This window comes from Pinus tabuliformis, chromosome 9 (genome assembly GCF_031772625.1).
Source record: "Pinus tabuliformis cultivar Carrire ecotype Pingquan chromosome 9, CPIR1, whole genome shotgun sequence".
Classification (NCBI taxonomy): domain Eukaryota; kingdom Viridiplantae; phylum Streptophyta; class Pinopsida; order Pinales; family Pinaceae; genus Pinus; species Pinus tabuliformis.
The window spans coordinates 1,801,392,591-1,801,408,696 of NC_142307.1; the positions used below are offsets into that span (position 1 = coordinate 1,801,392,591).

Consider the following 16,106-nt stretch of genomic DNA (forward strand, 5'->3'; position numbering starts at 1 on the left):
TTTTCACAATAGAAGATCTCAACCCAGGCTGAAGCATTAGAGATAGCGATGAGGTTCCATGAAACTCTAATACAAGATCCTGGGTTAGGAGTTCAACAAATCCACACGCAACTACAAAACCTCTATTTAGAGATGCAGATCTTGAAGAAAAATAGGGAACCACGATCAGAAGCACGCAAAGAAGTCTAGTGTATAAAATGTAAAGGTTAGGGTCATGACAAGGATCATTGTCCTATAATTGCGAACTATTTAACCAGAGGGGGACCAATGCCATTGAGACTAGAGGCACAGGCAGGACAAAGTGTGACACCCGCGCTCTGGTATGAAATCTGTTAGGTGGGAGGAAAGTACACAACAAACAATTGCCATCTATTGCAGAATTATATGCAGGGCCCACAACAATTGCTTTGTAAGTTCTGCAGTTCAGTAGGACATGATGAACATACTTGTTGCAACTATGAACTAATGATGGATAGGACTAGCATATCGGATGCAAACTGAAACGCGAGGCCTCAACCTAGGTGTAGGAATGGTGCGAGGTGGATTTCAAGGGTGAGGGCAAGGACGAGGAGGAATGGGGCTAGGAAGGGGCCGAGGATAGTTAATTTGCTACAGTTGTGGTGGACCAGGGCACTACGCATGCAATTTTACTAGCCCAGTGAGAATGTCTTTCTCATTTTTCCAGCAGTTTGATCATGAACCGGTGGATTGCCCTCATTTGATCGTACATATGAGTGAGAAAGGGGTACACTAGCCTCCTTAGACTTAGAACATCTAGATGATGAAATCTGAACCTCGCGATGAAGACCCCAATGTAAACATGATGCTCAGAAGTGGCAAGACCACTAGGGAAGACATGGGAACGAAGCCCAAGGAAGATACATGTGTTCGTAACACTCCTACAAAGGATCCTGAGTTCGACTTGCAACGTGCAAAGGAGACATTTATGGAAGCTAAGAAGAGCTTCATAGAAGCTTCAGCTTCAGGTAGTAAGGGCCAACCAGAGTTGGGGATGGATCTGTACATTCTTACTACCTCTCTAAAGACCTACATGAAGCTATTGCGCAATAATAAAGAAGTCAAAGGGTTACAGGAGTTGATAATGAAATGAACAGGATCTGGTGAACCCCGCGTAGTATAGACGTTGGGAAAGCACGCATTACGCACGGGGAGAGAGATGAGATTGGCAGTGTAGATCGGTGAATATGAAATAGATCAGTTAATTCTAGACCTAGGGTCAGACGCAAATGTGCTACCTAAGCAAACCTGGGAATGAATGGGTAGGCCCACATTCCAGTGGTCCCTGATTCAATTATGGATGGCGAACCAACAAAAGATCATGCCCATGGGAAGATTTCAAGGAATGATGGTTGATAATGAAGGGGCACGTCCACTGGTTCACCTAACTCGTTCACCCGAGCTCATTCACCCGAGTCGCCACACGACTTCACCTGGGTCGCCACACGACTTCACTCGGTTCGCCCGAACGACCTCACCCGGGTCACCACACGACTTCACCCGGGTCGCCCGAATGACCTCACCCAGGTCGCCACACGACCTCGCCCGGGTTGCCCAAATGACCTCGCCCGAGTTTCTTGCCTGAAAACCTCGCCCGAGTTCTGCTTGAAGGACTTTATTGAATGACTTTTCTGAACGACTTTCTCGAATGAATTCTCGAACGACTTGCCGAACGACTTTCTCGAACGACTTTCTCGAACGAATTCTCAAACGACTTCTCGAATGACTTTCTTGAATGACTTCTCGAACGACTTCTCAAACGACTTTCTTGAATGAGTTTTACACCCAAGTTCCGCCCGTCGTGTAGGCTCATCCATGCACTACAAAACTCCTTGTTCAAACTCGTGTTGATCGAATGATGGTTGTTTGCCTCCAAACACCCTCCAATATATACGGGCGGGTGGCGGGTTATGTCACCCGACCGACCCACACCGAACACCCAAGGTGACTCATTCAACATGTGTTGTCTCGCCCAAGAGGAGGGTCAGCCTGTGCAACTCATGAGACCGCCCCCTCAACTCTCCCAACACCTTATAAACTCGTTTCTTGGCTCATTTGATTTCATATTTCACACATCCTTCGCATGGTTGAGTCGCCCCTGCCCGTCGCATGGACCGCAGGTCCTAACATCCTCCCCCACTTGAAGTCATTATCGTCCTTGACAATATCTCATCCTGGCAACCATCTGTCACCAAGATCGCCATACCAAGGTATACACCCCATCGGTATGTCATACATCAGAAATCATCTCAATCCATGATCATCAACCATCTCGTCGCAATCTCCACATGTTATTCCCCATCGTGGAAAGCTGGCCCTTCCATCCAAGCTACATGCTTCCTGTAACATATCATGTTGACCTTATCATGTGTCGTCCTCGTGTGAACTGCTGCCATGATACTCCAACACAATGCTAACACATCTCTGTACACTTCGTGACCCCATGTTTTAACTAGTCAGGTCATCAATCCAACTATCACGCTCAAATCATGAGAATGCACATCCTCATGCCACCATTAGTTGTTTCTTAGAACATCCCATCACATCCTCAACTTGATCAAGAATCCATCTCCATACAAGTAAGCCATGCCCAGGTCCATGAAGTAGTCCTCATCTCATCTATAACATGTTGTCCATGATGTCTGGTACTAATGTGCTACATGAAATCAGCCACATCTACCCCAACATCATCATCCATATGTGTATCTCCTCAATATGAAGAGACCATCTCATCAACCCGACTCTCGATGTGCCACATCTAGGTCCATGAAGCAACCTCCATCATCTCTGCAATGTGCAATACCTCAAGTCTGCCATAGGAACAAGTATGCACCTATCTCATCTATCCATGTACTGCCCATGATCATAGATCAATCAGCTCCTATGTGTCAAAAGTGGTTAAGTCTCGGCTAAACCCATGCCCAAGTGTTGTCACCAAGGAATCATCATCGTCGTAACTCCATCACTCCAAAGTGTCTCATATCGATCCTCCACATCAAGTCACTCTTTCAAGCCATTCCCATACATGTACTTGAAAGTATGCATCCCATTCTGCATCAAAGTATCTGACCTCAGCTCCTCAATGCATCAGATCCTTTAAGTCCACCATATATGAAGTTTCCCTAGAAGTCACAACCTCATGTCATCATGAGCTCTATGAACCATCTCCAACGAACATCCCAACAAGCATGCAAGTCTCGGCCCAAAGGTCTCTGCAAGATGCCTCAGCTCTCCATGTAGTAGGAATGCTCCATAGTCTGCTCACAACTCCATCCAAGTCCATGGCCTTGTTGTACATAAGTGCACAACCTCTCCATCGCTCATATCTCCATGTCACACTAGCAATCCACCTGCACAACATCCCTACCTTGGCACTCCTCATTGGATGCCCATAAGTGACACCTCTTCAAGTGCTCCTGCATCATGTCCCTGCGTAAGGCTGCCATGCTCCATGTCTCCAACCTGATGTCCATGACTAAGTTGCCCATGTAGTCCAACCAAGTAGACCCATCACAACAATCGGTCATCCTCATCCAAATCTGGAATCTTCGGTTTAGTGAACTCGGTCACCCAACCATATCATCATCATCACAAGTCCCTTCCATCATATCTCCCCCACTAAAGGTTCCACCAAGACTTTCTCTCTTGGTCTCGGCCATGAGAAGTCCACCCAAGTATCATCATACCTCAAGTGTGTGCCCTATTCAATCTGTCCATGAGTCATGCCGGGCACTTAGCCAATTCTCCATGTGGCTAAAGCATGACCCAATCCTCTGCAACAATCATCATGTTCCTCCCTTATCACAGGCCCTTGTACCTTCTATCATAAGGTCACAAACAACCCCAAAAAGTCCTACAACAGTCAACAATCCTTGCTTCTCCATACAAGGTCTCATCATAGTTCATCCATGGTAAGATCATCCCTAGCATCGATAAACTAATTTTGCTCTTCCCTGCATATGGTTCATCTCCCAAATGCCCAAATGAAACACAAGTATCAATAGTACTTACATCATCATCATGAGGTTCCTCCATGTGAGTATCCTCATCCACCCATGTCTGTAAGCTGCTCGATCCTAGTCCAACTTGATCAATCTCAAGTTCATCCTCCATCGTTGTCATATTTGTAACATCCTCAATCATCATGGCTTCTTCTTCCTTGTCAGCACAATCTGCAACTTCATCCTGCTCCATTGTCCAACCAAGTTGAAGAAGTTCGTCTTCAACATTCTTTTCCAAGACTTCAGGTTTCTCTCGAATCCGGGGATTCTCTTCTTTCATCCACTTCAACCTGTATAAGGTAAGCAAGAGCTTCCCTTCGCATTCTTCCAAACCTGCCATGCCTTGTCGTTCAGCTTGGCCCAAGCACTAAGCTTCACCTCTGCTAAACCTATTTCACCATTCACCTGAATCACCCTGATATTCCACCTGTTACTTGCAAAACTTGAACTTCCTTTCAAGTCTTCGGTCTTCGTAGAATAGGCTCCTTGATTCAGTTCACCAGCACCAGCTCCCCGGATGATGGCATGAGGATGTGCATTCTCATGGTTTGAGCGTGACAGTTGGACTGATCACCTGACTAGTTCAAACATGGGGTCACGAAGTGTACAGAGATGTGTTAGCATTGTGTTGGAGTATCATGGCAGTAGTTCACACGAGGACGACACATGATAAGGTCGACACGATATGTTGTAGGAAGCATGTAGCTTGAGATGGGGGGGCCAACCTTCCACGATGGGGAGCAGCATGTGGAGATTGTGACAGGGTGGTTGATGATCATGGATTGAGATGATTTCCGATGTATGACATATCGATGGGGTGTATACCTTGGTATGGTGATCTTGGTGACAGATGGTTGCCGGGATGAGATATTGTCGAGGACAACAATGACTTCCAATGGGGGAGGATGTTAGGACCTGCGGTCTGTGCGACGGGCAGGGCGACTCAACCATGCGAAGGACGTGCGAAATATGAAACAAAACGAGCCAAGAAACGAGTTTATAAGGTGTTGGGCGAGTTGAGGGGGCGGTCCCATGAGTTGGGTGGGCCGACCCTCCTCTTGGGCAAGAAAACACATGTTGAATGAGTCGGATTGGGCATTTGGTGTGGGTCGGCTAGGTGACATAACCCGCCACCAACCCATATATATTAAAGGGTGTTTGGAGGCAAACGACCATCATTCGATCAACACGAGTTCGAACAAGGAGTTATGCAGTGCGTGGATGAGCCTGCACGACAGGCAGAACTCGAGTGTAAAACTCATTCAAGAAAGTTGTTCAAGAAGTCGTTCTATAAGTCATTCGAGAAGGGTTTTTGAGGAAGTCGTTCGAGAATTCAGTCGAGAAAGTCGTTCGAGAAGTCATTCGAGAAAGTTGTTCGAGAATTCGTTCGAGAAAGTCATTCGGAAAAGTCGTTCCGGACAGTCGTTCAGGAAAGTCATTTAGGCAGAACTTGGGTGAGGTCGTTCGGGCAACCTGGGCGAGGTCGTGTGGTGACACGGGTGAGGTTGTTCAGGCGAACTGGGTGAAGTCATGTGGCAACCCAGGTGAAGTCATGTGGTGACTCGAGTGAACGAGGTTGGGTGAATGAGTGTTGGGTGAATGGGTGGACATGCGGACGGGTGGCTGGGCGAGGGTGTGCCGTGCACGCCAAAACGAAGAATCGCATGGATGGGCGACTTGGGTAGGACGTGCCATGCACGACGAAACGAAGGAAACGGTGAAGTGTTGAGGTTGTGAACAGAGGTGTGACTCATGCAGAGGTGCCCGTGTGTGGCGACTTGGTGACAATGAGGCGCGCCCATGTTGGGCAAACAACACGATCGTGCGACAAGGTGGACAAAGGGTTGGTGAGTCATGCGGTGACCGTGTGGAGGTGCCGATGAGCTGGGCAACCGAGTTTGCCAAAGTTGAAAATTGGCTAAGTGTAAATTTGGGGTTTCCCAAGATTTAACTTGTACTTGTAAAAGTGAAGATTATATATATTTATTTGGGCAGACTCATATTGCAAGGAGTTGCCCCTCCCTTTATACTGTTGTGCATTTCTCTTGTACAATGTTGTTTATGTGAATGTTATGGGCTTTCACTTGTATAAAGGAACACATTAATAATAGTTGGTTGAAAAACACAAACTAAGGAAGATAAGTGGAATGTTAGGTGTAGTCTAAAATCATAAGTATTGGTGAAAAGAAAATGATTGGTAGTGCCGCACATCGCTATAAGCGGTTGAAAGCCTACCGTAGGTGTAGGGCGTGACAGGTGGACCACTATGTCCACTATGTTTGTGCCTTCATTATCAACCATCACTCCTTGCAATCTTCCCATGGGCATGATCTTTTGCTGGTTCACCATCCGTAATTGAATCAGGGACCACTGGAACGCGGGCCTACCCATTCATTCCCAGGTTTGCTTAGGTAGCACATTTGCGTCTGACCCTAGGTCTAGAATTACCTGATCTAGTTCATATTCACCGATCTGCACTGTCAATCTCATCTCTCTCCCCATGCACAATGCATGCTTTCCCAACTTCTAGACTACGCGAGGTTCACCAGATCTGTTCATCGCGTTATCAACTCCTGTAACCCTTTGAATTCCTTATTATCGCGCAACAACTTCATGTAGGTCTCTAGAAAGGTAGTAAGAATAGACGGATCCATCCCCGACCCTGGTTGGTCCTTACTACCTGAATCTGAAGCTTTCGTGAAGCTCTTCTTAGCTTCCATAAATGTATCCTTTGCGCGTTGCAAGATGAAGCTTGCAGGAAGGGGGGTGGACATAGTGAAGGGGGGTGGACATAGTGGACTAATGTGCATTGAATGTAGGTTTGTGAGAGAAAGTCATGGATTTTAGCTAATAAAAGGCTGAAACTCAAATGAGACAAGGAGGATAGATTGTAGGAGCTATATCCTCCTCATTTACTCCTCTCTCATTCGAATATTCCTCCATCAATCACACTAGCTCGGAGTAAAAGCAGCAAACTCATGGAGATCAAAAGGCAGCTGATCAAGTGATAGTCAAAGAGCTAGTTTGTCTTGAGTTTGGGAGTCGAGCCTCCCTAGATTTACGAAAGTCATTGGAGAATTCAATTGTATAAATAAAGATGCCTAGAGCCTCATTAGGATTCCAATTTTTGCTGTCAAAACACTAGTAATTTTCGTGTTCAAGACTTGTGGAAGACATTGCTATGTAATTTTATGTTTTGATAATGAGAATGAGCATTTCCTTGATCTAGCACTGAGTTAACTCAAAGGGTTGAAGCTCTTGGGTTAGGGCCCAACCCTAGCAACTAAGTCTCCTTTTGTTGTATTTTTATGCTTAGATTTATTTCATAGATTAATGGTTGATTTGTCTTTAGAATTATTTCATTGCAAGTAGTATAGATTTGATTAAGTTTCTTATTAGTTTGCTCTCATTTGTTCTCTACTTCAGCAGTAGCTTATAAGAGATAAAGGAATATCAAAAATATACCAATAGGTTTTTTTGCCTCACTCCTTCCTTCAGGGATCATGGTTTGAGGAAAGAACTCCTATGCAGCCCTGAAAAGACGGAATTCTAGTTTCTCATGGAATTTAGGGTTTTCTATACTTTGGCCAACAATTTATCAGTTTGAAAGAGTAGGATTTAGTTATCATTTATTACATCTTTAGTCTTACATTATATCTCATCATTCATTCCATCTTATTCTGCAATTTTTCCTCATGCATGAAGTATATAGCTAGCTCATGAAATTTTGTTTTCTTAGATGATTGAAATTCTTCTTGTTTACATGATTTTTGGGTAAATGTCAATGTTTGATGCAGTGCATGTGTTTCAAAGGTACAAATAGATTTCATAGACAAAAAAATTATTACAAATTCATCCACTGATGATATTCATTTTCTTTCACTAAAACCCTCAGCAATTTCATAATTTCACAAGGAAACTTCTCCAATCTTGTTTAGCGAATCCAACCATCTCCCAACCTTGGTTTTGAGTTCTGAAGTGGTCATAGGCACTCCCTTGCCTCATTCCATCCACTAAAAACCTTCCCTAATCCTTCTATCACCTTCAACACCCATCCTTTTGCTCTCGGTTGTATCCTTTAGAAATACAGGGAATCCTGTAAGCTTTCAGGACATCTTGTAGGTTTTTCAAGACATCCTATAGGTTTTTCTATAGTGGCCCGTGTTGAGGCCAAATTGAGGGAAGATCCTCTAGGAAGCTAGAAAAGGTCTCCTACTGGTCTCCCCGACCTTCTAACCATTCACCATCATCCCTAAGCCATGTGCCACATCACCAAAAGAGATTAGCTTTCACACTTTCACATAAAAAAGACAAAAATAAAAACAAAATTATTTTAGTCATTTACATTCACAATAGTAGAATGTTTGATGTTTTGAATTTTCATGCTTAGGATAGTAGGATGGAATGCATGTTAATTAGTATTCCTTTGAAGCATAGCCTCTTAGCAGTTAGTTAGAAAATGGTGTGTCTTTACAATTTGATTTCATTCTTTTTCCTTACTGCAATAGACAAGCTTTCTGATAAAGTAGATGTCTCTTTCCCTCGTTAGTAACCAAGATTATTCTGAATCCATAGAAGTCTAGCTTAAATAACCTAGTGGTCTATCGCCAACTGAGTAGTCACAAAGAGCAGACCCACCACTTTTACTTGTGTATACAACACTATCAACTCAAAGTTTGTACGAACCCCGGGTTGATAAAGTAAAGTTGGTAGCCCCATGAGTTGCAACATTCTTGTTGCAATACTCGTGCTCATCACTTTTTGGCACCGTTGTCGGGGAGGTGTCTGAGTAATATGTGATTACTTCTTTCTTTCTTCCATTTCTTTTCTTTGATATTCTGCTATTAGTTTCATTTTTGCAAAAGTAATTTAGTTTGCTTTATTTTCCATTCTGCATTCTTTGATTTCCATTCCATTCTACAAATATGATTTCATTCAAGCAGTTAGTTTTCATTCAGTCAGTTAGTTTCTATTCAGTCTGCAATTTTAATTCTACAAATTATTTTCACAGCATGAAAGAAAAAACACAAGAAAAAACATAAACACTTCTTTCATGCCCCGTAGGAATAGGGATAACTTAGTGAAAGTTTTTCCAAATACCCCCACCGCTTCAAATAACCAACCTTCCCTCTTCTTTGGTGCTTGTGAATTGGAGGAAGCCTTACGTGAACAACCAGAGATATTTGAAGAGCCTACAGGGGGAGAAGAACAAGAAGAATCCATTCCTACTGATACAATGGCTGAGAATGGAAATGACAGAGGAAATAGAGAAAGCGTCCAGGTGCCTTCCCCATCAGGGTAACTAATGGGGATATAGAGATGAAGAATATAATCCCCTCTATCCTTCCTCATTTGCATGGCCTGACCTTAGAATATCCAAAAAGTTTCTTGTTTGAGTTTGTTGTCATATGTATAACCTATGATTACACCAATGATGAGAAGAAGTTGAAAATATTCCCATCCACTCTCAAGGATACAACTTTGTTCTGGTTCATGGGTTTACCTGGGGATAGAATCACAACTTCAGCTCAGATGAAACAAGCCTTCAACAACAAGTATCGAGACTATTGTAGGTCTAAAGACACTAAAGGGGAAATTTTTAGGATGACCTTAGGGCATGATGAATCACTAGAGGATTATGAAGAAAGATTCCAGCTTAGCTACAAAAGGGCTATGTGCACACTTGACCCTGATTCATTGAAGGTAGTCCTGCTTAGAGGGGTAAGGGAAGATCTTCTGGATACTCTAAACTTACTAGCAGTGTCACACGGAATCTGTCAAGGGTGCGGACACGACTGACCTTCCTAGAAGTCTAAGACATTCTAATGACAAACAAGACAAAATGGAGTGATCTTTCTCTAAATACACCTTTTACAACATGAAAACTACAAGTGTTTAGGCTTACCTTATTCCAAAACGCTGTTGTTGAAGTCCGTTCTTGACGATCCGGATGAGCTCCTCCTTCAAGTCAATTCCTGCAACCACAAACAATCAAACAATTACCAAGCACTTGCATTTCATATAATAAAACATATATTCAACATGCAGACCAAGGAACACATGAAATAACTCATTAACACAAGCTATTGAGAAAAATAAACCAGTTTGTATTAATAACGAAACAAAGAAACTCTTACAACCTGGTTGTGTTGTGCAAATTCCTCCCAGGTCCATCAAGGCCTCTACTTTGACAAAGCTCACCCTCTCCCAAGTAGAATCAAGTGAAGACAATCTCTCCTCACAAAGGCTCTAATGGAAGACCTAAATCCTGCAGCATTTACCCAAAGAAAATGTATAGCTCCAACCTCCTCTCCTTCTGGCTCAATGCCTTCATTTATAGTGCTGTAAAGAGGTTATTCAGGTCCACTATCAATGGATCATCCCCCTCTATGGGTGGGATAGCTCCCTTATTGATGGGATAAGTTCCCCCTTAATAGAGATACATGAACCAACTGGAGGCGCATCCATTTCATCAAACCGACCTCTAGAATGTTCTAGAAGTAACCACAAGTAACTTTTTCAAGATAAAACTCGCGCATTTTGCCTTTTACAGAGGGACGCACCTGTCCCTTAACATACAGAGCGTCTATGGACGCGGATTTTGTGAACATGGTCAGCGTCCCCGCAGGTAAGCTAGAGAGAACCTGCGACCCAGAGATAAACATGATTTTTACAAGACTTTCTCTCTTCTTTGAGTTTGAGATGGATAACAAGGCATGAGACTTGCCTAAGGGTAGCATGACTTGTTGATTGGAGCCATACTAACTGTAAGTAGTCAAGGTGACATTTTTTAGTGTAACAAGCAGGAGGGGACATCTACCAGTTACCCTATGAGGATATCAAGACTGTCTTTAGAAACCATTTTAGGGTAGGTAGGAAAAGGGGTAGGGGTTGTCAACCCATGGTTAGTCCATCCTCTTCCAATACATCCATCAAGGGGGAATTGGAAAAATTTTCGAATATTTCAAGAGTGAGATACTGCAAAGCCTTGCCCTACATATGGACATGTTGATGCCTCGAAAATCGCTGCATCAACATCGGGGAAAACCACCTGGTCCGGACCTTAAAAGCAACTCCTTTTCCATTTGGTGTGGTGGCTCCGACTGGATATAATGGGACCAGTTTCCAAATGGTTTTTGAATAGGATGGATAAGTGGTTGATTTTTTATTGTCTAATGATAATGGATGAATGATTTAATCTAAAAAGTAAAATTATAAACAACTAATCTATCCCGGGAAATTCCTGCTTTAGTGTAACTTTTGATGATCTTTATCTACAAATAGGCATATAGATGACTCTATTGATAAACAAAGACATTTATTCATATGATAATTACTTTTTTCAAGTAGTTGGACAAAGTAATCATCAAAACAATATTACGCTTTTCTTCATGTATCATTGATATAAATATGATTGAAAGAATAACATTCCTTAAACATTCAATAGTGATAAGTATAAGAACTGTTGTTAAAACACATACATGTATCCAATGACAACAAGATTGAATAAATGTTGATTCATATAAAAGAATGGAGCAAATTCATAGATAATAGTACCATATGTAATTTGAATCCCTTCCGATATCAATCGCATTCAGATTCTGTCTTCTAACTTAGAAATACTCTCACAAAAAGCAGTAGTGCATATCTCATCAAAGCATTCTTCATTAAAATTCAGAATATAGGCCCAGTCTTCATAAAAAAATATATCAGAAGCACAATAGTGTGACTTCCCAATCTAAGTTTATGCAAAAATTGAGGACCCTTTCTAAAGACATGAAAGGGTCTATAAATACTATCTAAGCTAACTAACTATGAAATAAAAATGCTATTAGGTGGTATAACCAAATCATGAAGATCTCCTTGAAATAGGTCTGTTTGCAGTCGGTAGCATGATTCACTCTTTCGGCTGATCATCCTTTGGCTTGAGCTGGCAGATAGCAAGAATTGGTTGCAATTTTGGAGGGTGACTCAGACGAGAATGCAATTGGGATGAATACATAGCATCATGAATTTCGGGAATCATGTAACCGATTGCATCGGTTAAACATTTGAGTGCTACTCTTTTACTATATGGTTTAACTAGGAAGAACCAAAAGGTATCCCAAGTTAAAGTTTGGATGCCAGCGATTAATCTTTCCTTCTTTCCAATTCTTTATTGCATGCCTGTTCCAATGCTTTGACTAACGGAAATTTACCTGTTGTGATAGTTGAGAGATTTGCTCATCTTTTGTTTTACTCATTTTTTCATTCATTGTCTTCAGTTTGGCCAATTCTGTGGATAATTCCTTTTGTTTCTGCATTGCGCTTTGGTCTATCCTCTACTTCTCCTTGAGTAATTGCTCATTTAGTTGGTTTTTTATTTGCTGCTACGCTGCTAACTGTTGTTCCAATTGATCTATTTTCTGCTATTTTTCAGATACCTGTGCCTCTAATGAAACCATTGTCTGATCTTTTGCCTTGAGTAAATTTCTCACTTCTAATTCTTTATCCATATTGGCTGCTGAATAAGCCCTGGCATATTGAGAGAGTTTTGTGAGGTCTTCAGAAGGATTGAATTCTTCTTTCCATACCACATTAGCCATCTCTGTCTGTGCGGGTAAAAGAGAAGATTGATCAAGCCTTCTCTTTTTCCTTTGTCTTTTTACTACAGCTCTATGCTTAGGTCTGTAAAAGACATCTAAAGGTGGTATGTCTTCTATATGCAAAACAATTTCATCCGATGGATCCTTAGGAATTATCTCTACATATTTACTTATGGGCAGGCCGCTTGTTCCTTCAATTGGAACCGTTCTTGTTGCTATTTTCTGACGAATTGTCACTTTAGGCATACTAAAACCTTGTGGATTCTCAGGATTGCTTATAATGGAATCAAACTGTTGCCATTCTTTAAGGAGCTTGGGATCAATTCGAACTTATCTATATCCATGTGTTCACAACCTTTTTCCTGTTCTGGCTCTTTTCCTTTCTCAGGAATTTTTTCCACAGCAGGAGGTTTGTCAATAGTTTGTTGTTCAGGCTCGCTTGACTGGATTGCTTGGGTAGTGGCTAATAAGTCTAGAGGTAGAGTTTGCAACCTCCTTTCTCTAAGCCTATTAGCCTCTTCCAGCGCTTCATCTTTATACTTGATCCTGGCCAATGTTTTTAGCTGAAATAATGATTCTGCTGAAGAAAATAGGTCATCAAATTCATCATTTTCATGATCAAGTCGATCCCTGCTTCATCGGAAATCCTAGGGGCAGGTTTATCAAAAATAGCATAATAAACAGGTAACATGAAACCATTGCAAATTTTGTACAAATATGAACAAGCTAAATCTTTGAGGGAGGCTTCCGATTTTCTAGTTGAGTCAGTGGTGGCTCACTCTAAAATTTCCTTAGGGTCCTCTACTTCAATTAAATTGTAAATGCTCTCCCAACTAGTATTTCCAAGGCCGAGGCACGTAGTATCCGAGATTAACTCTTTTTTGCTTGGCCCTGGATCTTTGGCTGGCTGCATTTTTGCTGTAGATTTCTTTGATTTCTTTCCCATTTTCCTCAAATTTCTTATTTCGGCGGAGTTCTGCACAAGCGAATGCAAAACCGTGATACAGAGAAATGCTGCTATAGACAAATATTATAATGAAAGAGTTACGTCGATGATCAGGTGATACTGGACTAGAGTAAGATTGCCGCGAATAAAATCTAAAGCAAAATCTTCCCTTAACTACTTCATTGATTAGCCCTTTAACCTGTCAATCATGATAAAGACAGTTTTAGATGCTCTTCATGTTGCTTATATGCCGAATGATAAATTGAAGCATGCCTTAGATTTGTTTGATGGATGATCATTGATAAACTGCAAATCGACGATCACGAATATTAAGGGAAAGGCTTTAACACTTGCTTTGAATATCTTCGATCTTCGAATAAGTGATATAATGCATGAAAACTAATTTAAATATATCCTTGAGATGCACGCCTAATAAATATATCGCAATCGGGAATGGAGTCAAGCTTTATGTTTCTATTATGAAAGCAGCTCAAGAAAAGATAGAAAAGATAGATCAAAGCCTTAGAATTCAGCCTCTTCGAGGGGGCAACCTCCTTTACATTACATAAATGAACAATTCTTGGATGATACAAATGACAAAACCTCCTTTCTATATATATGAGTCTAAGGAGTCACAATATAATCCAGCCGACCTAACAATAATAATATAAAGCCACAAAAATAACAATAGAGGGATTCTATGGGGCACAGAAATAACAACATGGGGGTAATAGGGGCACAACAATATAAATAAGGGGTATAACTACAATAGTAATGGGGTAATCACTAGTATTATAGGGACCCAACATGCCCCTCTCCTTCAAAAAAGTGTTGTCCTCAACACTTGAGTAGTTCTAGATACTTCTGCATAAAATTCTCATCCTCCCATGTGGAATCTTCATTGGATAAGTTCTTCCACTTGATAAGATACTCTGAAATTGATTGATTTCGTAGCTGTCGAGTTCTTATTTCTGTGACTGCTTCTGGTTCCAATATAATTTTTCCTTCCTCGTCAAGTTCTGGCAATATTGTTTGAACTGGGAGCTTATCACCTATAACCTTCTTTAAACATGAAACATGGAAAACTGGGTGCAATCGAGAAGCTGCAGGAAGCTCCAATTTGTATGCCATAGTACCAATATTTTGCAACACCTTGTACGAACCATAATACTTTGGTGATAATTTATTATCCTTCTTAGCTTGCTTTAGGGACATTTGCTTATATGGTTGTATCCATAGGAATACCCAATCACCTACATCAAAACTTCTTTCACTGCGATGTTGATCTGCCTGTTGTTTCATTCTATTTTGTGCCAACACGAGGTTATCCTTTAAGAGTTGGAGGACTTGTTGTTGATGTTCGATGTGATGTTCCACTGCCTGAACCTTAGAATTTTCTCTTAAATATGATGTGATGGATGGTGGTTGATACCCATAAAGTGCCATACGGTCATTTTTGTTGTTGTATGGAAGGAAGTGTTATACCACCATTCAGCCAGAGGCAAACATTTGACCCATTGTTTCTGTTTATCATATACAAAGCAACGAAGTTATCCTTCCAAACATTTGTTTACTATCTCAGTTTGCCCATCAGATTGAGGATGATAAGATGAGCTATGAGCTAATTGAGTACCAAGACAAGAAAATAATTCTGTCCAAAAATTTCCAGTGAAAATGGGATCTTTGTCACTTACAATAATCTTTGGGTTTCCATGTAGCTTTTGAATTGTTTCCAAAAATGCAGTAGAAACTGTACTAGCTTTAAATGGATGTGATAATGCACAAAACTGTGCATACTTGGTAAGTCTGTCAACTACCACCATGATGACACTCTTTCCCTCAGACTTGGGTAAACCTGTGATAAAATCCATTGAAACCTCCTCCCAATGTTGGCTTGGAATGGATAAAGGTTGTAATAGACCCAGTGTCTTAATTGTTCAAATTTATTTTGTTGGCAAACCAAACATTCCGCCACAAACTTTTGAATATCTGATTTAAGGCCATCCCAAAAAAATTCCTTCTTAACCTTGTGGTAAGTTTTTAAAAATCCTGAGTGCCCTCCTAAGGGAGAAGTGTGCAATTCCATAAGAATCTTTTGTTTTAGCTGGGAATTCTTATAGAGGTATAAGCGATCTTTGTACCATAATGAATCATTTTGCCAGCTAAATGCATCAGACGTACTGGAATCTTGTTGTAGCTTTCGAATAAGTGCCCACACTTCTTCATCATTCTTCCATTCTTCCATTCCTCCCTTGCTTCGTTTATCCAATCTGGTTGGATAATAGAAATGGCGCACAACAATGCTTCCACATCCTCGTCCTTTCTTGAGAGTGCATCTGCCACCACATTTTTCTTCCCTTTTTTGTAGATGATTTCAAAGTCATAACCCAACATCTTTGTGACCCACTTTTGTTGCTCTTCGGAGGATAATCTTTGTTCTAAAAAGTTTGTAAGGCTACCATGATCCGTTTTTACCTTGAAGTGTCTTCCCATTAGGTAGGGTCGCCATTTCTTAAGTGCATGGAGTATTGCCAACATTTCCTTCTCATAAATAGC

At 41.4% G+C, this 16,106-nt stretch overlaps 1 pseudogene; it reads left to right on the forward strand.

The window, feature by feature from the left end:
- Nucleotides 1-820: 820 nt before the first annotated feature.
- LOC149155963 (putative alpha-galactosidase B) overlaps nt 821-16,106 on the forward strand; it is a 66,449-nt pseudogene continuing 51,163 nt past the window's right edge.